Below are 20,830 nucleotides of genomic sequence, written 5' to 3' on the forward strand. Positions count from 1 at the left end.
ACCCCTCAGTCTCCCTCTATTTAGCAAAATAATGCTTAGAAATATACATTTCTTCTTATTAAAACAATAGAGAAAAAGTATGTTCAGCACAAGCAATATTCTTGTTGAACGAGGGAGTATACTTCCCCTTTAAAATCATTGCTGCTCTTATTCTGTAAGATGACTTGGGGGTGGCCTGGTCATCTGTTTTACCCCCAGCTGGTAAATGCGGTCAAAATGAGAATAAATGCTTTTTATATTTGCTTCTTTACTGATGTGTGCTGGCTCTTCTGATTGGCTGATTAGACAGCCATGTGCACCAGCAGGAAAAAAAAATGGTTTCCTCTGCAGCAGGAAGTAGCACATGTTATTCTGGAAAAAAAAACAGATTATATAGTGAATAAAGTACCCCCTCTTGTAAAATATAAGGATATTATAAGTTACCGAGGAGTTTCATGACCATATAAAAACACGAGGCCGAAGGCCGAGTGTTTTTATACAGGTCATGGAACTCCGAGGTAACTTATAATATCCTCATATTTTACAACTGGGGGTACTTTATTAATTATAATACACAAATTTTAGTGAGTCATGTGACAGAAATTACATCACTACTCACCGTTTATAACTGATGACATCACTACTCACCGTTTATAAGGATATAATTTACAAGATATTCATGGCTTTTGTGTATTATATCTAAATAATGCCCGAAGGCTTTACAGGAGATAGGAAAAAATGCTGTAAAACTCAGCTGTATTAAAGGCTTTCCATTGTATTGCCAGCTGTGATTGTATCCAATAACACAGAGTGACAGGAGGTCCTTGTCATACCTTCCTTTTGGAAACATATTGCAGCTGTTTAACTCATCATTTACAACTGTCCTGAGCTGCATTTGGTGGCCACAAGGGATATTTAAAGCGACCAAGGTTTTTTGAACATTCTGAACCGCTCTGGAAAATATGTTGCTAAGGTTATAGTTCAACATTCCATGTTAATACAGATAGAAGTCCCTTTAAAGCTTCCAGAGTTGCTGAACAGGCTAAATAAGCCGTATTCCAATATATGTAATATTTTGATTAAAATAGAGCAAAGGTGAAAAAAAAATATTCTTAAAATGCCTTGTGAGTGTCTGTCTAGGTACCCATTGTACTAACATTGCAGGTTGAAGCGTTGTATTGCAGTGCCCATTGGCCGCTTGTAATTATCATTATCATTGGAGGTATGCTTAGGGTGTAATGGGAAGTGTTGGGGGGGAACAGAGTGTGGTCAAGGCATTCTAGAGGCTTGGCCAAAATCTCCCTATGGGAGCTTGATTCTCTGATATGGTATGTCCATACACTATGACAGGGGGTGCAATAGAATAATTAATAATAATATTTATAATTAGCTTTCCCTTTAATCTCAGGAAAAATTTAAGAAATTATATATAAAAATAAAGGGGCTTTATATACATAGAATACATTATTAACTTTTTCTACAAACCTTATGTCCTTATAAATATGGATAGAAGCAGGCCGGACTGGCAATCTGTAGGTTTTGGCAAATGCCAGAGGGGCTGCTATAAGGTGCCACAGAAACTCAGTATTTAGTGGACTGGTGGTGGCTGTTTGGGCCTCTGTGTACCTGAAATGCCAGGGCTTATTTTAATTCTCAGTCCGGACCTGGCAAAAGGCAAAAGTCTTACAGGAGAAGGAAAGGTTAAAAGTAAGTAAGCTTTATCAGAAAGGTCTATATAAATACACCAGTAATGCTGCTCTGAGTCCTCTGTCAAAAGAAACACTGCATTTCTTTCCTTCTATTGTGTACACATGGGCTTCTGTATCAGACTTCCTGTTTTCACCATATACCTCCAGGGCTTGAGCATGCTCAGTTTGCTTCTCTCCCTCCTCCCCTCCCTGATGTAATCTGAGCCCAGAGCTATACGTGAGCAGGGAGAGACTCAGGCAGGAAGTGATGTCACGCCAAGCTAATATGGCAGCTGCTATCCTAAACAACCAGATAGAGCTTCTAGAGCTCTTTACTCAGGTATGGTAAAGCATTCTACAGAATAAATATAGTGTTATAGCTTGCATTATTGTGGCTTATCTATTGGCAATAATCTGCCTCAGTAGCTTTCCTTCTCCTTTAAATTGACCATTCACAGGCTGAAAAAAGCTACCTGACTGAGTCAGCAATTTATTGGCCCTTGTATGGGGCCAGCAAATGGGTCTCGACACATTAATGTGGTCTAATCATTGGCCACCTGGCCTGGCTAACAATTAAATCAGCCTGATTTGGCCCACGTTTGTGTAGCCAAATCGGGCCCAGGTTGTAAAAAGAGCAGATCTTAGTTGGTAAGCAGCAAACCTCTTGCAATCATTGGAGAGAAAGGACCATGGCCATACAAGGCTCCTGAACATCAAAGGGGCTTGTCCTCGGAGTACAATGCTACAGGCTGGAGGCCAGCTGCCACATAGCCCTATCTGTCTAATCTGCCAGCTAAACTAATAACTGCAAAGATTTAATTAGTCTCATCTAGTACATAAAAAATGTGCATGGTCTTCCTGTCCCTTTAGGTCTTCTTTCAGAATTGAATCAGGCTTTACAGGCTTTACAGACCTTAAAGGGCCCATTTGACGTCCCCAGGTATGCGGATACAACTCATATTCCTGTGTGCTAATCATAGGAGGAAATGTGCTGCTGTGCAAGTCTAGCGGACAAGCATCTGCCCTTTACCAGTGTAAAAATACATTTCAAATGTGCTAACTGGTGTTCTGCCTGTTACACCAGCTAAAGGGTATAGGGATAATCCTGCAAAGAGAGCTGACATTCATGTGTTCTGATATTTTAACTGAGTTCGTTGTGGCCTTCCCATTACTTTTTCCCTTTATCACATTATTTTGTGCTGCTGACATCAAAAATAAGTGTCTCTGCAAACAGGAGGCTTTACACCATTTACTTTCAGTAGAGGTTTGGTCATTAAGCAAAACCACATATGTGACCCTCTATATTTCAACTCCTGTTAGAACTTCAGGCTGCCACTTAGGGCCAATCCCCGAATACCTAATTCCAGACCTTTAGGTTTCAGATCCCCACGATCTGCTGCTTTGGGTGTCGCTGGGAACTTCTGTAGTAAGGGTATGTAGTAAGGATATTTTATGCACTTCCAGAGCTGTGGTACGTTCCCCATATCTCCCAACATTTTGGAAATAGGAAGAGGGGAAAAAAGATTGACCATGCCCATTTTTGTGGCCACATCCCCTAACTGCCATGTTCATTTTACAAAACTTGGCAGGTTATGACAGTCTGAACACATTTCTGTGGTTTTTGAGTTATTACATTTTTTTTGTAATTGCCCCTTAAGCTGCAAATCAGTTTCCCCAAGAGACTTGCTTATCTTAAATTGTTACAACAGTATCTAAGTGCACCTGCCAAGTATTCTGGGCTCTCTGCCAAAAGTCAATTGAGTTTTAGAAACTTTGTATCTTTTGCTGACTGTTCAGTGCAGGTGAGTCAGGACATTTCAGTAATAACCCTGGACTGAGGGTTCAGCTGTCAAAATTTTGATTGTCCCACGAAAAACGGGACAGTTGGGAGGTATGCCTTCCCATGTGCAGATGATGCACCTTAAACTTATGTTATGACTGCCAGCTGTATGCCTGCAGTGAGAAAAAGGACAGAATGGCACAATTGTGGCACCTACAAATGACTTCTGCAAATGATTCATGATTTGCCTGAGCACAACAGTAGGCCCTTAAAATAGAGACATTTTGAAGCATTCCACAACCAATAAACAGGTCATCAAATGAGCCAATCTTTGCTCGAATTGGCCACTTGTAGTTAGCCATAAAAGTCTATTCTAACCTGGGTCAACTCTTGGAGGATTACATTCTTGGGCAAATTTAGTTCTTCTTATGGGAGTTATTTATTAAACTCCAAATGCCAAAAACCCGAAAAACTTTTTGTTACTATAAAATCTGACTTTTTAGTGGAAAAATAAACACGAATTTTTAGGGATTTATTATACTCCAAGGATGGAAAAAGTCAGAATCCGAAAATTTGGCATCTCAGAACTGCTGAGGTTGCATATAAGTCGACAGGAGACGTGCCGAACATATCTTGAGTTTTCTGGTGTAAAATCCGAAAAATTCGTACGATTCATCTCAGAACTGCCGAGGTTGCATATAAGTCAATGGGAGAAGTTCCGAAGATATTTTGATCTGTTCTGGGTTTCTTGCAATAATCCGAAGTTTTTGGGAAAAAATCAGTATTCGGGTGAAAAATCCAAAAAATTCTTACGATTCATTTTTTTCACAATTTTTTCAGGTTTTTTCCCACACAGAAAATTTTTGGAAAAATGTATTAATAAATGAGGGGAAGAAACTTGTGCGGATTTGGTCTGAGTATTTTTCGGAAAATAATGAGATAAATTCGGACTTTGATAAATTGTCCTCCCCATATGTTATGTTGACACAACCAAAACAAGACACCATGGAAGAAATGTCTGATCCACCCCATAACTGTCCTGCATGGGCAGTGTCGGCCTGCGGTGTCCAGGGCTGCTGCCGCCGCTTTCGTAAGTGCCACCACTAGGGTTGCCACCTTTTCTGGAAAAAAATACCGGCCTTCCTATATATTTATCTTTTATACCTATTAATAACATTGGGATCAACCATCATTTTTACCGGCCAGGTTGGTAAAATACCGGCCAGGTGGCAACCCTAGCTGCCACCATCAATTGCAAGTTAAACCACCCCCCCAAGCACATATCTTATGCGTGCCGAGTTTGTGTCGAGCCGAGTTTGTGTCGTGCGAGTTTGTATCGTTCTGAGTTTGAACATGCTGGCTTGTGCTCGGGGGAAGGGCTAGGCAACAGCGCTGCACTTCCTGTAGAAGTTTCCAGCAACGGTTGGCAGGGGCCCACCGGGTTTTCGCCTGGTGTCCCGCCGGCCCAGTCCGACGCTGTGCATGGGAAGTGACAGGAATGAATGCCATCTGCCTGTCACTGCTTGTGTTTGCATTTTCTGCCCGAAATCTGCGTTGTGAGCACAATGACAGGCCAACCTCATTCATTCTTATCAGGGCACATATGAGACAGATCAGCCTTTTCTCAGCTGTCGTTTTCTCACTCACATACCTTAGCACAGTGACCTTCCCAGTGTGCCTTCCTACATATGTTTGTTATTACCAAATCTTTTCCCCGTAGTGCCTGATAGCTACATGTGGCTAAGAGGTTTTAGTGAGCCTCTGAGTACATCAGTACATACAACCTCAACCTCTAATAATACCACAACTCTATTGAAGCAAGCACAAAAACAAACAAACAGCGTTGGTTAAAATAATGGTAATTATGTGAGAACTTTATCACTTTAAAGCTGATTCAGCTGAGAGGAGCTCTCCCACCAGCCTAATGTGACAATCCATAGCAGGTGTCCGACACAGGAACAAAAAATAGCCTCGAAGAAACAGCAGGTCTGGTGTCAGACAGTCCCCGTTGTTGGCACCATATGGGTAATCCCAAACTCCTGTACTTTGGCTGCCAAAGAGTTAAACTGGCCAAATGCTTTAACACCTCGAATGCCAGGGGGTTAAACCTGCACCCAGGGTGACACATGCTTTACATTGCAAACCTATAGTATCAATGATTTTTATTAGCCTTTATCAGCCACAGTGAATAATGCAAAAGCAAAGAAAGATCAAACACAGCTTGTTTGTAATAGCTGATCTAAAGCAACTGTGTCATTGCATTAGTGAATATATATAAATATATATATATAGTCCCAAAGGTGCAAACCATTTACAGGATAGAATACCTGGGTGCCCGAGCCAGCAGGGTAAATGTATAGTTGAAGAATGGCGGCATTCACAGGATTTTCAGGCGAAATAAAGAAAAACTTTTTATTTAACTCGATGTTTCGATCCCTCACAGGGATCTTTCTCAAGAGTTTGTATACTCTTGAGAAAGATCCCTGTGAGGGATCGAAACGTCGAGTTAAATAAAAGGTTTTTCTTTATTTCGCCTGAAAATCCTGTGAGTGCCGCCATTCTTCACACACACACACACACACACACACACATATATATATATATATATATATATATATATATATATATATATATAGTGAAGCCTCAATTCTAAGTACCCGTTTAAGTTTTTCGGCATTTTTCATTTTGTATTTGTGGTCCCACCAATTTGTAATGCATTTCAAGTAATGTTTTCTCGGATTTTACATCAAAAGTTTGTCCTGATGTTCCCAAAACTGCTTTTTTTCTCTATTAATGTTATTTGTGAAATAAAGAGGTTTAAATAGTAACCAGATGTATATTTTGGTTCTGCCTGTAAATGGTGAATTCCAATGAGTCTGCCCCTTATACAGTCCTGCACCAATCACTTATTGCTTTAGGTTGTGTATGTGACTGAGAGTCTTGCACATGCCCCCCATAGTGTAACATTAACACTGCAATGCTTAACCCTTGTTATTAACACAGTAAATATTGTATCTCAAAATAAAACAGACTCCTGTGCTTATATCCTTCCAGTACTTGAAGAAAAAGTTACTTTAACACGTTTCCCTGATTTTACATTTTCCCAGATTTTACATAACTTTTCCTGGTCCCCTGAAAAATGTAAAATGGGGCTTCTACTGTATATCTGTATATATATATATATATATATATATATATATATATATATATATATATATATATATATATATATATATATATATATGATATAGTAGAGAACAGCACTCCATCTCATATGTTTAACCCAGGTGCACGGTAAGGCCTTGACAGAGGTCCCATCCTGGGCCGAAACGTCACGTCGGTTATACATACATATATATAATAATAACTTGATCACCATAGCTCACATTAGTTGATGTTCATACTTGGCTTTTAGATGTATCTAGGATAGCAAATGGCTATTCTCCTTAAATCTTACTCTTACTGGCCTTCACGATAATTCACTAAAATGTGAAGTTTTGTCTCGGCTGCTTAATGCTGGTGACTTTTGCTAACGTTAATTGTGCTGGGCGAGCATTTCATAGCGAATATTCACTAGCGTTCATTTGTGCCTAGCAAAACTTCGCTAGCACTCACAAAAGAGATCGTATAATGCCCTACACATGAGCCCACACTAAAACGACTGTTCCACGTCCCTCAAATGTCTGGGGAAAAATGTTAACACGAAAATCTTCAATAGTTAGGACTTTTGCAGGCAATCCCGCTTAAAAGAAGGACAAGTCGCCAGCGTTTTTACAACTTTAATGCATTTCCGGCAGACAGGATATGATGTCACTGACGTAAGATTGAGGACGATGTAGCTTCATTTTAGCAGTTTGCCTGGTCTGAGGTGGTGAAGGAAACTCTGGCGAAATAGGTAAAGTTCAGTAAAATCAACGTAAGGAGTAACCACGATTCGCCACAGTGGAAAGTCGCCTGGCGATAGAGTGCGAATGACCGCTAGAGATGGTCTCTTTCACTAGCGAATTGTTGTCTACGCCTGTTAGTGTATCAGCGATGTCCATGTGGAGGAGATTTCTGGCGAATTGACGCTAGCGTTAGCCAATTCGCCCTTTAGTGAATCTGCCACTATGACTACTGCTTTACTGATTAAGATAGGTGAGATGAAGAAATAAATAAGAATAATTATGGGTAACAAAATAGCAAGCCTTGGACTGGGCCAGCAGCCTTCATGGGCATTGTCAACCCAGACCTGCTGCCTCCCTGTAGAGAGATTAGATTGCAGCAGTCGCAGGTTTACAGAAGCAAGGAAGAAGAGGTATGTGATAGGAGGAGAAGGTATGCTGGGAGTGGCTGGGGGTTCGTGATGGAAGTGGGGAGCCTCTGTGGCTTGGGTGGTGGCACCTTGAGGTGGCAGACCCAGAAAGGACACCACAGTCCAACACTGAACTTAGCTGTTAGGAAGCAATGCCAGCTGGCAGTAAGAAGGGACATCAAGGTATTGGTACAGGGAGAAATATGGTCATGATTTCATTCACCAGTGGCTTAGGCTCCTGATTGGCTATCACTTTCCCAAGTGAACATGCATAAAATACCACCAAGGACAATTAGCTGGACCACAGACTGCAATTAATACACTCAGGCATCTTAATGTAGCCTACACACACAGTTAATCCTATCCTGCTAAATATGACTTACTTGTGAGTTGGTTCTCATTTACTTATGGAAAATATTCCATCACCACCTCAGCTGGTTTTGTGTCACTGGGAATTTCCCAGGGAAATTATGGGAAAAATAGGGGTCAAGGCTGACTCCTCACAGTTACATTCATTACACACTCTGCATTGGGAGAAAAAAATTATCCGAGTGCGTAGAAATACCCGTCATGCAGATTTAGTTCCTTTCATGCCCTTGTGGCACAGCCTGGCTGAAAGAGACACTGAGACAAAGGAAATGAACAATGATCATTGAAAGATCTATAAATGACGATTAATGACACAGTCAGCAAGGAAGGCTTTTAGTTTTTCTCTGGGTATTAGATGAAGATGCAGAAGGCGAAGAACATTGAGAATGTTGTCTTTGAGTGATGTTAGGAAAACCGAGAATGTCTATACATTTATGCTACCAGAAGGATCTAAGCTCCATATTTGTGACTACCACCCCCCCAAGAACTATATTCCACAAATACCAGGTGAAATTGCTAAAAGAGCAGAAACTTTAAAGGAATTGTTCAGGATGAAAATAAAAACTGGGTAAATAGATAGCCTGTGCAAAATGTTTCTAATATAGCTAGTTAGCCAAAAATGTAATGTATAAAGGCTGGAGTGATTGGATGTGTAACATAATAGCCAGAACACTACTTCCTGCTTTGCAGCTCTCTTGGTTTCCACTGATTGGTTTTCGGGCACTAACCAATCAGTGACTTGAGGGGATGCCACATGGGCCATAACTATTGCTTTTGAATCTTAGCTGAATAATAGCAAACTCTCTGAACAGTTATGTCTCATGTGACCCTCCTTAAAGTCACTGACTAACTCAGAGTTAGAGAGCTGCAAAGCAGGAAGTAGTATTCTGGCTATTATGTTACACATCCAGTCACTCCATCCTTCATAAATTACATTCTTGGCTAACTAACTATATTAGAAACATTTTTTATTTTGCACAGCCTATCTATTTACCTAGTTTTTATTTTTACACTGAACTGTTCCTTAAACGTATTTTTGGAGGGTGCAGTGGAGACCTTTTGGAAATATGTTTTGGAAGGGGGAAGCGGGCCACCTTCCTTATCGTGTTGGATTTTTCCACCTAGGAGCGGGTCATGTTTTGCATGTACAAAATAAACAATAGTCCTAGCTCTGAATGTTGCCATATAAATACTTGGTGCATTGTTTACTCCACGATGGGGCAAATGCAGATTATCTTTTTCATAGCTGCAACACTACTTGACATTACATTCACAACCCCGCAATGAACTGCTGTGTCACACAGTGTGCAAGTCATTATCCTCCTGTTAGTGTGAGTCAACACTAACATTTTGATGAAATTGGCAACTAACTCCATTAAGATATTTTAATGGTTCCTGGTTGCAACTGAGGAAGGGGTTTGTCCCCGAAAGCTTGTGCTTCTAATACTTCTGCAAATAAATGTGTTAAAGGCATTGCCTGGCTAAGCTGATGTGCTTCTTCCCTACTTGGATCATGTTATTATCCCCTTGCCTGCCAGGTACTTTTTTTCTTTCCAGAGGCCCCCATATAGATCAGAGAGCAACCTGAAAAAGTAGATGCGACTGCGCAAGCATTAAGGTCCCTGACATTTGGCGCCATAGAATTTATGATCTATGGTCAGCAAGCGGTTGAACCAGTCAGGTTAGAAGAACAAGTCTTAGATACGTGCATAGGTGACTGCACCCCCCATGGGAACTTTTTATATAGAGTGCCAAGTTGTCTCTTAATAAATCTTATCCATAAAATGACCTCCTGCATAAACAAGGTTTCCCTTTGGGCCCCTTGTGCACGCGTATGATTAATAGCACAGGCCGACGTTTTACAGTCTATCAAAGAAACAAATAAAATATTTACAAGCATTTTAGCCGGCACTAGAATGAAGTGATTTGCTAAGACCTGAAAACATTTATTACCATCTCACAAAGGATTGTCATTTATTTCAATATGGCACGCACACCCTGATGTACTGAGCTTCAACCTCGAGCTTTTGGCTGTGATAGGATGCTGGGAATTATAGACAGTAGTATCAGGGCCGGATTTACATAGTGGGCACCCCTAGGCCCACTCCCTTTCGTCACCCCTGTCCCCTCCAGGGGGACAAGAGCAATGGGGATTGGCGCATGGGAAATTTAAAAAATGATTGTATCTCCGGCGCATCCCCAGTGTTTTTGAACCAATGTGGGTGTGGTTGGGCAGCATGCCGCCCCCCTAAAATCCTGCTGCCCTAGGCCCGGGCCTAGGTGGCCTTTCCACAAATCCGGGCCTGAGTAGTATGGGAGACTGACAAACAAGTGTGCCAATGACATATATTTGTAATATAGTTAACAAATATATGGTTCAGCCTACTCGATACATACAGTAGATGATAATAAGTTGCTCTCACATCCTTGTCTTTTCCAGAGACTACGTTCTCAAAAGCAAGGCATATTGGTGTATACTACAGGCTGTACAGATCTCTTGGCACATCTTCAGATATTTTGGGACCCCATACCTTTAAATGGTTAGGTTCAATCCCCAAGGGCCCTTTGTGAAAACCTCCAGGAGCTAGATATTGCATTGCCTGCCTAGGGAAGGGTGTGCACAGTAATTACTGCTACTTCATGTATGCAACTCCCCAGTGAGATGCTGATCCAGTACAAGTTTTCTCCATCAGAGGTATAACGTCTAAAAGGATATTTTAAATGCTGTGGCTGGATAATTATCTCACTGATGACATGGAGTTAGTGTACCATTCTTTTGGTCAGATATACTTACCACATCCAACTGCAACTGTACATTCGCTAGGGATCATCCATAGCTATCATTTGCCATGCTCTGAGCACAAATGCCACCTAATACCACAAGGGAATACCCTTTCTTTAGCAAGAGCACATCTAACATATGCCAAGCTGTGGGGACCTCTTGCCATTTGCAAGGGATGTGCCACATATCCTGTTACATAATTACTGTTATTAAAACAGATGCTCATACCCAGAAGGAGGGGGTTCCCACATCCTCAGCACACTACAGTAACATCATCCTGCAGTTAATGCTGTGTTTGGGGGGAGGAGTGTTTTTTTGGGGGGGTGCTAGAACTTTCCATAGGGGAGTGCCAAAGAGGTAATTGCCCTGGGCAAAAATATTGGGGCAGATTCACTAAAGGGTGAAGTTGCTAATGCTAGCGACATTTGGCCAGAAATCCCATCCGCAGGGACATCACCAATAAACTAACGGCCGTAGGTTGAGAAGTCGCTAGTGAATGGGACTGTCGCTAGCTTTCATTTGGTGCGGAGTGTGGCTTGCTGGCGAAAATGCACCCTTTTGTGAATTTGTCTCAATGTTAGAAGACTGTGGGGTAGCAGGTACAGCAGGACAAGGTGCTGGTGATAGTAAAATAAGAAGACAACAGTAGAGCAAAATGGTGACTGCTAATAAACAGACCTGGATAGGGTACTTTTTAGGGTTGTAGGGTCTGCAGAAATGTATGTCAACTAAAGACAGAATCCTGGACCCCTCAAACGTATCTATTTCTTTTGAAGACAGCGCAACAGCATGAATAATGTCACAAGTGGAATTTTTACTGACAACACAGGGAAACTGCTACCACTATCGGTGACCACTGGCAACCCAATGCCTTGACTAATATACATCTGCCCACATGAACTGGGACGAAAAATAAGCTTTTGAATAAGGAATGCCATTGTAGCCAAAGGCCAATAATTGGATTGCCTTGTCAGATGGCAATAGCCAGTAAGCCAGCTTATTCCAACCTAGATAAACGTTTCATAGCATTGTTCCATAGCATCCTTTACCTATATCTTTCTGAACAACTCCAGCATACTCCGACATATTATTAAGGATTAAAGCAAGCTGTAGCCACTCAAGTACAGGGAAGGATTCTTAAATCAACTCTATATCTGTTGAGATTCCTACTGTAGTTATTCTGCAACCATCTGGCATTTTTTCACTTTATACAGTAAATATAAATCCTACCCAGTGTGGGACAGGGTAGACTAATATAATGACAGCAGGCAAATTCTCACTGCTTGTGCATTGTGCTGGAGATGCTTATTTTGAGCAAATACAGTAAATAAATGTTTATGTCCCCTTTAAGAATGAGTCACTCATAAACACTGAGGCAACCTCTTTCACCACAGGGTAATCCCACTCCCATCCACTGACAGGGATCCCCGCTGATTACAAGAGCTATCTTGGTCACCAGCACTCACCGGAAGACGTCTCACTAGCCAGAGCAGGTGTCATTAACAAGGTTACAGTAAGACCGGTGGGATAGTTGCCTCACCGAATGTTCGTGTTGTAAAGCCTTTAAATTTGTGAATGGGCAATGGACCGAACCCTTCAGGGTGAAAAGTGACCGTATCGGAGCTAAACTCATAGTCCCCCCACTTTTAAAGCAGACACAATACATGAATATGGTTCTTCCCATACATGTATCTTCCTGTAAGCTGTAGGTTGAGTTCAATGATTCCCAAACTGTGGCTTCCCTGGAGTGGTTTGGACAGTGACAGGGAGGGCTCAGTCTATATGCCAGTTAAATTGGCCCTAGACATCAACTAGCCATGGTATTCAACATATCAGCATGGGATCCAAATGGATGAATATCATAGACATATACATGATATGGCTGCCTCTCCACTGTTCCATTCATTCAGGCCAACATCTCAAACAATCTGAAGACGAATGACACATTTATGGTATGTCCTAAATCTGTATCCATATTTAATCTAAGGGGGACTTGACGTGAAAAAGGCAAACTATGGTCAGATTAATATATATCCATTAATTGTCATTTGTTCACAACTCAATATCTACTGAAACTAGTAATTGCAGCTTAAGCATCTCGGTTTTAACAAAGCTAAGAATTAGTTCATAGTGTGATATTTCCTCTGTACCTTCAACCCCCCTCCCAAGTGCCTCCATCATGCCTTTCGCATTACACCAAATTCACCTCTATTGACTTTTGTCTTTTTTTTTTCGCCAACCCACATGAGATACAAACCACTCAATGTTGATGTCAAAATACATCTGCTGTACTGGAAGGACAGACTATAGACCACCAAAAGGTTCAGCATCTCCAGAATAAGCCCCAGCTGGTTACTGCCGGGGAACATAAAGGCAGAGAGTGAAATATAACCTTAAAAGGATAGAGTCGGTGGCCACAAGTGTGCAGTATGACAGTGTGAGAAAAGAGCAGCTGTGGGCAAATGTGACTGTAGTAAGGGGGGGGGGTTTGAGTTTGTAGGATAAAGATACGTTGACCATGCAGGGACAGAGGAGGGAAGAACTGAAGCTGGGACTGGAGCATAGGGATGTGGTAGTGCTTAGCAGTCAGGTATCTGGTTACAGCAGTGTTTCCATTATTAGCCAGCTCACTAGAATCATTTGCTAGGCATCCTGAGCCCGGGGAACAGAGAGCAGCCTAAAATTAACCAAGGGCAAGCAAGGGTATGACCAAGCCAGTTAGGGAGGGAGAAGTAAGTTACAGACTTTCCAATCATCATGTTTTCTTTTGGATGCTCAAAATCATTTACAGTGAAAATGGCGAGTCTGGCATTTCAGTATAAATAGGGGATAGCCCAGCAGAAGCCCCCTTGTGTTATTTTACCTATTATGCAATAGGTTACAGTCTGAGAATACAGTATCCTGCTACATTGTAGTTACTGGACCCTACAAGTAAATTAGGTAGCCAAGCCTTGAGAACCATTATTAGATTTAACAACTTCACATTAAGCATTGGGGTCCCCTTTAAATTGTGCCACCCCTAGACAGACACAGGGTCTATCTTCTTGATTGACTATTGACTATCTTCTTTTATTGACCACAGGAAGACAACAGCAGAGTTCCAGGAAATATTAATGTACGGTAAGATGGCATCAGTAGGGCATGATGGCAACACAAACACTCTATATCATTAGATGCAGCCATAGATGGGCAGCTTTAGTTATATATATAATTAGGTATGAAAATGTGGCTATGATGATCTGTTTTGCCCTGGGCCCCACCTCTAGTAAAGACAGTCAGGGTATTATTGTAACAGAAGCTGCGTGCAGAAATTCCCAAACCTACATCTGACGCTTGCTCTTTGCAAAAGGTCAAAGAGCCCCCTTTGAAGCCCACCCAGTGAGGACGTTATTGGTTTTCTGTTTCAGGAGAATATATGGGTAGTGATGTATCGCTACACCATGTGGAAAATATATTCCTTTCCACATACCCCCCTACATTCAATAATCCCTGTTGGAATAAACTTCTAATTGATTGGCCAACGGCTTTTGCAGGCATGCTGGGTACTGTAGATGAGGAAACCATGCCGTCATGGGAAATCCTTACTGTCTTTAAATTCTATAAGAAATGTTGGCTCCTGACTTTCCAGTCACATGACTGACAAAGAACTGGCACTATACATTGCCTGGTAATTATAACAATTCACAATAAGCTAACAAACATTCATAATCATGTGGGGAAAAAACTGTCTGTCCCCCGCAGGTAATATATCATCTAAAAGTGGTGGGATCATCATGTAGAGGAAATGATATACATAATAAAGAATTTCCAGTATCACAGAAGTACGGTATAATCTATCAAACAGTAGAGGTCAGATCATCCATAAACCCAACCCCAAATTCTATTCCATGAACCATTAGTTCATAGCAATTTCTCTGGATGAACTAAAGATAGAATTTACTTTGGCAAAAGGTTTAACTTGAACCTGAAGTCAGTTGACTATACCTTGGGCGTGAGATTGAATACTTATACAAGTGATGCGCCATGATGTTGGGGAGGTAACAATACAAATTTTTAATAAAGCATCTGAAAATGTCTTCCTCGCTTACAGAAAATCGGGTTATCGATGCCAAAAGGTCAGTACACCAAGGAACCCCCACCCCAGAACACTAAGATTGACATGAATACAGTGTTCACTAAATATAAATGATAAATTTAACTCTAATACTGTCAAGTGATACCCTAAGCCTGGCCCTGATTCCCCTTTAGCCACAACTTGTGCCTCTCTATGAGAACTTCCTCTAGCATCTGTCATTTTACTCGACTGGAGTACGTCATCTTTCCATTATTATCAGCTGTCATATCCTTAATCCGTATCTTTCAGACGCCAATGTCAGACATAGCATTAAATCTGGCGGCAGAGAAAACTCAGATTTGCCTCCGTTTTGCTCAATTGTGCATTTTGCGGCTGGGGCAGTAGGGAGCCAAAAAGCTCTGCTTACCATTGGCCAAATTTAATTCTTCAAAAGAAAGCAACATGGCGACGGGAGAGCACTTTTTACATTGTATCAGGAACAAGAACATTTTTTAAAACTTTTTTTTACTGTCATTTAGTATTAACCAATTTTAAGATTTTATTTTCCATATGATCATATCTTAGAAATTTTGAGCTGCTGTAGATATATAAGTGCTACTCAGCATAAGCGGTGATGAACTGGTGATACAATTGTGTGAGCAATCATAGGCTTCTTCAGATCACTATAAGTACGCTTTTAGCCCATTTTCCTCCAGACTAGTCGATAATTTAGTCCAGCTTCTGTGGTACGGAGAGCAGGAATTTTTTTGGCCTATGTGGTGGAGGGCTGATAATAGAACGTTGGACCACACCCCTTTTAAACCACACTGATTTAAACCACACCCATTTTATCACTAGAACTTTTAAGACCATGTCTACATTAATGGCGATAACACAACAAAAAGCCAAATGGCTGGTGCTCACTGCAGGGCTGTAGGGATGTGAACAAAAGGGGTGTTACAGGTGTGAACAATGCAGGTTACAGTCTGACTTTAAGTTAAGGTTGCCCGGTTTTTGAAGGGCTGCCTTGGTCAAAACTGCCTGCCCGTTTTTGTTCAAATTAGGAAAACCGGCCAGGATTTCCTATAATTGACGCAGCGACTGGCCAATTGGCGATCACTGTGTCATAGCCCTGCCCCTGACATCACCGTCCCGCCCCTGCTGCATCACAGCCCCGCCCCCTGTCTGGATACCACGGGGCGAAAAGGTGGCAACCCTACTTTGAGTTGTAAACAATGCAGGGGCCAGTTAATCTCAATACTGATAACTTTTAAAGCTTAGACAAGGTAGTCTAGTCGATTTCATGATATAGGCATGTCCAATGTACGGCCCGGGGGCCAATTGCGGCCTGTTTTCAAATTTACACCGGCCCTCAGCCTCCATCATGAAATGAATAATAATGAGGCCCCCGTAGCACAGTGCGATCAGGAATCCCATAGCAGTAATATTTGGGCACATTAGTGAAATGATCTGCCACTTGGTCTATACAGCTGCCTGTGTGCTGAAGGTGTTAGTAATAGACACGTACTGGCACGTAGAGACGCAATGTTTTCGCATACTTCCTTAGGGCTGAAGGTGTCAATAGAGGTACTGACGTGCCGTCACTATGTGCCAGTACGTGTCTATTACTAACACCTTCAGCACACCGGCAGTAGTATAGACCAAGTGGCAGATCATTTCACTAATGTGCCCAAATATTACTGCTACGGCTACTCGATTCCTGTAATTTAATGTTAATGGTTCAAATAATGTCGGGCTGAATGGTTGGCCCCCACACATTTTCACCTCACCAAATCTGGCCCTCGTTGCAAAAAGTTTGGGCACCCTTTAGAAAACAGAAAAGCGGCACTCGAAACGCGTAAGGCAATGTGGATCCATCTCTTGTTGGAATAAATACTTCTTATTCATTTTATCCAGAGTGCCGCATATCTGTTTTCATATATCACTAAGGCACAGCTTGGGCACTGGTGGCTGAGCACCCAGTATTGGAGTGGAACCAAGTGGAGGAAGAAAAGGGGTGAGTTTGGAGCGGCTATTATCTCTGACAGTCTAGTAGTCGATTTGGTTGAACCAGTCTTGGCTATTCATACGCACCATTATATATTCACTAATCCTTTTAAATCCAGACTACAGCAATCACTAATATATTGGCTATAAATCTGTCTTTAACACTGTCCTGTCTCGTTCCTTGTGTCTGTGTTCTACAGTTATTGACCAAGTGGTATGTGCAGCCTTCTGTAATCTTAACCCAGAGGGCCCTAGTGAAGTGCATAGTGGGTGACATTGAAAGGGTACGAGTCTGTTATTGGTTGTACTGGAGAAAGGTGCTAGGAACGAAAAGGCTCTGCAGTCAGAGATGGATTAGTTCAGGGTCAGTTTGAGTAGATCCAGGGAGATCTGATTTCATGAGGTTTTTGGGGGGCATGGGTAGAGACAGAAAATATAATACCATAGTCTCTTGTATAAAGGCAACATGGTGAAAAATTCTATTATTTTCTCAGAGATTAAACAGCAACAGTTCAATGACATTTCAGAGCTTTGTGGATCACGTACCAAACTTACTTATGATATTCCTCTGAAGTGCTGCAATCCCAGAAATAGTATCTCTGTTCTACCAGGGGCCTTCATGCTTTCCAGATTTCTGACTGATAGCAACTGCACCATTTGTCAGGGGAATTTCACATAGACGTATGGGGGGGATCTGTGCAGAATTTAGTATGTGTCCTACTAGTGTTATGTCCCCTGAAACCCTCACCCCAGAATTATCAAATGGAAAATCATAATCAAGAGCTATATGTACAGGCCCTGGCAGACATGATCATTCATGAATTTTAACATTATTTTCCTTTTGCCTTTATAGGCAGGTATCTGCTGAGCAGCAATGGCAAAATGCATCATCAGTCAATTCCAATACAAGGTGGGAGGGGTCTTCAGACTCTTGACCTCTTAAAAAGTGCCCCAACCAACATTATGTGCCATCATTCTAAGGAAAACTCCTTCTGCCAAGAAGGCCTAATGATATAGGTACCGGTATGGGACTTGTTATTCAGAATGCTCGGGACCTGGAGTTTCCGGAAAACTGTATCTTTCTGTAATTTGGATCTTCATACCTTAAAGGGGTTGTTCACCTTCAAACAACTAGTTGTTTTCAGATAGATCACCAGAAATAACGACTTTTTTCAATTACTTTCTGTTTTCTATTGGTGACCCTTTTTCTAATATTGAAGTGTAAAGTGTCATTTTGCACCTTCTAAAGCAGCTCTGTGAAGGGGGGTCGCTGACCCCCCAAACTGTTCTTAATTGATACATTTAGTTGATACATTTCTTGTCTTTGTCCCTGCTGAGCAGAATCTCTGGGTTTCATTACAGGCAGTTGTTAGAATTGATACAATAGTTGCTAATACTCCAGAGATGCTGCTGAGAAATGTATCAACTAAGGGCTAGTCCACACGGGGAGATAGCGACGCGTTTGCGGTCGCGGCGACAAAGCACCGCGACAGTCGCCGCGACCGGCGCAGGCGACAGTTTTGTATGGGCGCCTATGTAAAAACGCCTGTGCTAACCACACGAGGCGATGCGCTTTTCAACAGTCGCCTGAAAAAGCCTGGCGAGGCATTTTCAGGCGACTGTTGAAAAGCGCATCGCCTCGTGTGGTTAGCACAGGCGTTTTTACATAGGCGCCCATACAAAACTGTCGCCTGCGCCGGTCGCGGCGACTGTCGCGGCGCTTTGTCGCCGCGACCGCAAACGCGTCGCTATCTCCCCGTGTGGACTAGCCCTAAATGTTGTAAAATTGTAACAGTTTAGAATCTGCACCTGAATTACTGAGCTGCCAGACTCAAACACCAGAAAGGGACATCAAACTTTAAAATTAGATTTTGGAAAAACAGCAAATAAAATAAAATAATGGAAAGCAATTGAAAAAAGTCTTTATTTCTGGGGAACAATCTGAAAACAACTGAACTGAAAAATAAATGTTTAGAAGGTGAACAACCCTTTAAGTCTACTAAAAAATCATATAAACACTAAATAAACCCAATAGGCTGGTTTTGCTTCCAACAAGGATTAATCATATCTAATGGTGGCCATAGACACACAGATCCTATCGTACGAATCGAGGATTCGTACGATTTTCGGATCGTGTGTGGCGTGTGCCGACATCTTTCGTCCAGCGGAGATCGGTCGTTTCGTCGATAGGTCAGGTTTGCTTTTGACCCGATCGATTCCGCCGGAACCCACGGCACATCGTGTCGAACAATCAGATTACACCCGATATAGCCATGTTTGTTAATGGCATATCGGGGAAAGATCCGCTCGTTTGGCGATGTTGCCAAACGAGCAGATCTTTGCATCTTTTGCCACCTTTAGTTGGGATCAAGTACAAGATACCGTTTTATTAACACAGAGAAAAAGGAAATCATTTTTAAAAATGGGGATTAGTTGGATAAAATGGAGTCTATGGGAGGCGACCATTCCGTAATTCGTAGCTTTCTGGATAGCGAGTTTCCGGATAACGGATCCCACACCTGTACAATCTATCTGTGATCAGAGGACACGCAAAAAGTGAGCTATAAAATCACTAAAATAATCATGATAGCCGTAGTAAAGGGGGTGAATCAAAGCAGGACAATGCGCAAACCAATATATGAAATATAACCAGGGTTGGACTGGGCCGGCGGGACACCGGGAAAAAACCTGGTGGGCCCCCGGCTCTAGTGGGCCCTGCCGGCCCAGATCCGCCACCTGGATTTCTTCCCGGGGCTTCTGCGTCACTGCCTCCCATCCTGCAACCCTCCCCCCACTGCGCATGTGCATACTCACGCATACGCGTCAGCACAGCTTTTTGCCGCAACCAAACAGTGCGCGCGCTGACGTGCATGGGCGAGTATGCACACGCGCAGCGGGGGGAGGGATGCAGGACGGAAGGCAGTGAGGCAGCAGCCCTCAGAATCTGGAAGGGGGCCCTGAGGCAGAAGCCTCGGTGGGCCCCGGACCCCCAGTCCGACCCTGAATATAAGGCATTAAGTTTGCCCAGAAGCAGTAACCCAGTGCAACCAATGAGATGCTTGCATTTAAACAGGCGACTAGTAGATTCTATCTGATGATTGGTTGCTATGGGTTATTGTCCCTGGGCAAACTTAGTGCCTTTTGTTACAGTACCCCAAAAATGTTTACATATAGAAGGACAGTAAGTGACCACTGTGCCGTGCTAGAATAAAATACACCTTTTCTTTTTAAAATAGATGGTTCAATATAAAGATTCTGCCATGCAGCACTATAAGACGCTATACAAACCATTTAATGCACCACTGCTTTATTTTAGAAAAAAATAGAATATAATCAATTACAGGTAAGTGGGGAGAGCCCAAAAGATGAACAAGATAGTCTATGTAAATTGCAAATTTATCAAAGGTCGGATTTATGTGATTTTTTTTTACTCTAATAAATTTGAATATACTCACAACTTGAATGGGAGGTTATTTAAGAAAAACGTCTAATATTCGAACAAATAGTCCCGACCAGAAAATTCAAATTCGAATCGAGTTGACCCTCCGAAAAAACTCTGTCAGGAAGGCAATTAACATATTCAAATGGTTCAACGGACCTCGGCCATTGACTTGTAAAATGAACTCGGCACGGACATTCGAATTCGGGGTTTTAAATGTGTCAAAAAAAATTAGAAGATTAGAAGTTGAATTTGAATATACTATTCGACTCTTAATAAAGCGGCCCCTTAATGTATCCATGGAAGGCATTGCCGCATGAAGAGAAGGGATTGCAGTGACCCCTTTGATATTGAAGTGAAAAGCCACAGTCCTATTGCTTAACTGAAAGCAGTCGGTCATTTAACACCTTCTCGCAGTTCCTACGGTTCCATCTGACG

General features: G+C 42.0%; 1 protein-coding gene across 2 annotated transcripts in view; it reads right to left on the reverse strand.

Moving 5' to 3' along the window:
- LOC446267 (sarcalumenin) overlaps positions 1-20,830 on the reverse strand; it is a 39,797-nt gene that overhangs the window by 17,944 nt on the left and 1,023 nt on the right. The window lies entirely within an intron of this gene.

This window comes from Xenopus laevis, chromosome 9_10S (genome assembly GCF_017654675.1).
Source record: "Xenopus laevis strain J_2021 chromosome 9_10S, Xenopus_laevis_v10.1, whole genome shotgun sequence".
NCBI lineage: Eukaryota > Metazoa > Chordata > Amphibia > Anura > Pipidae > Xenopus > Xenopus laevis.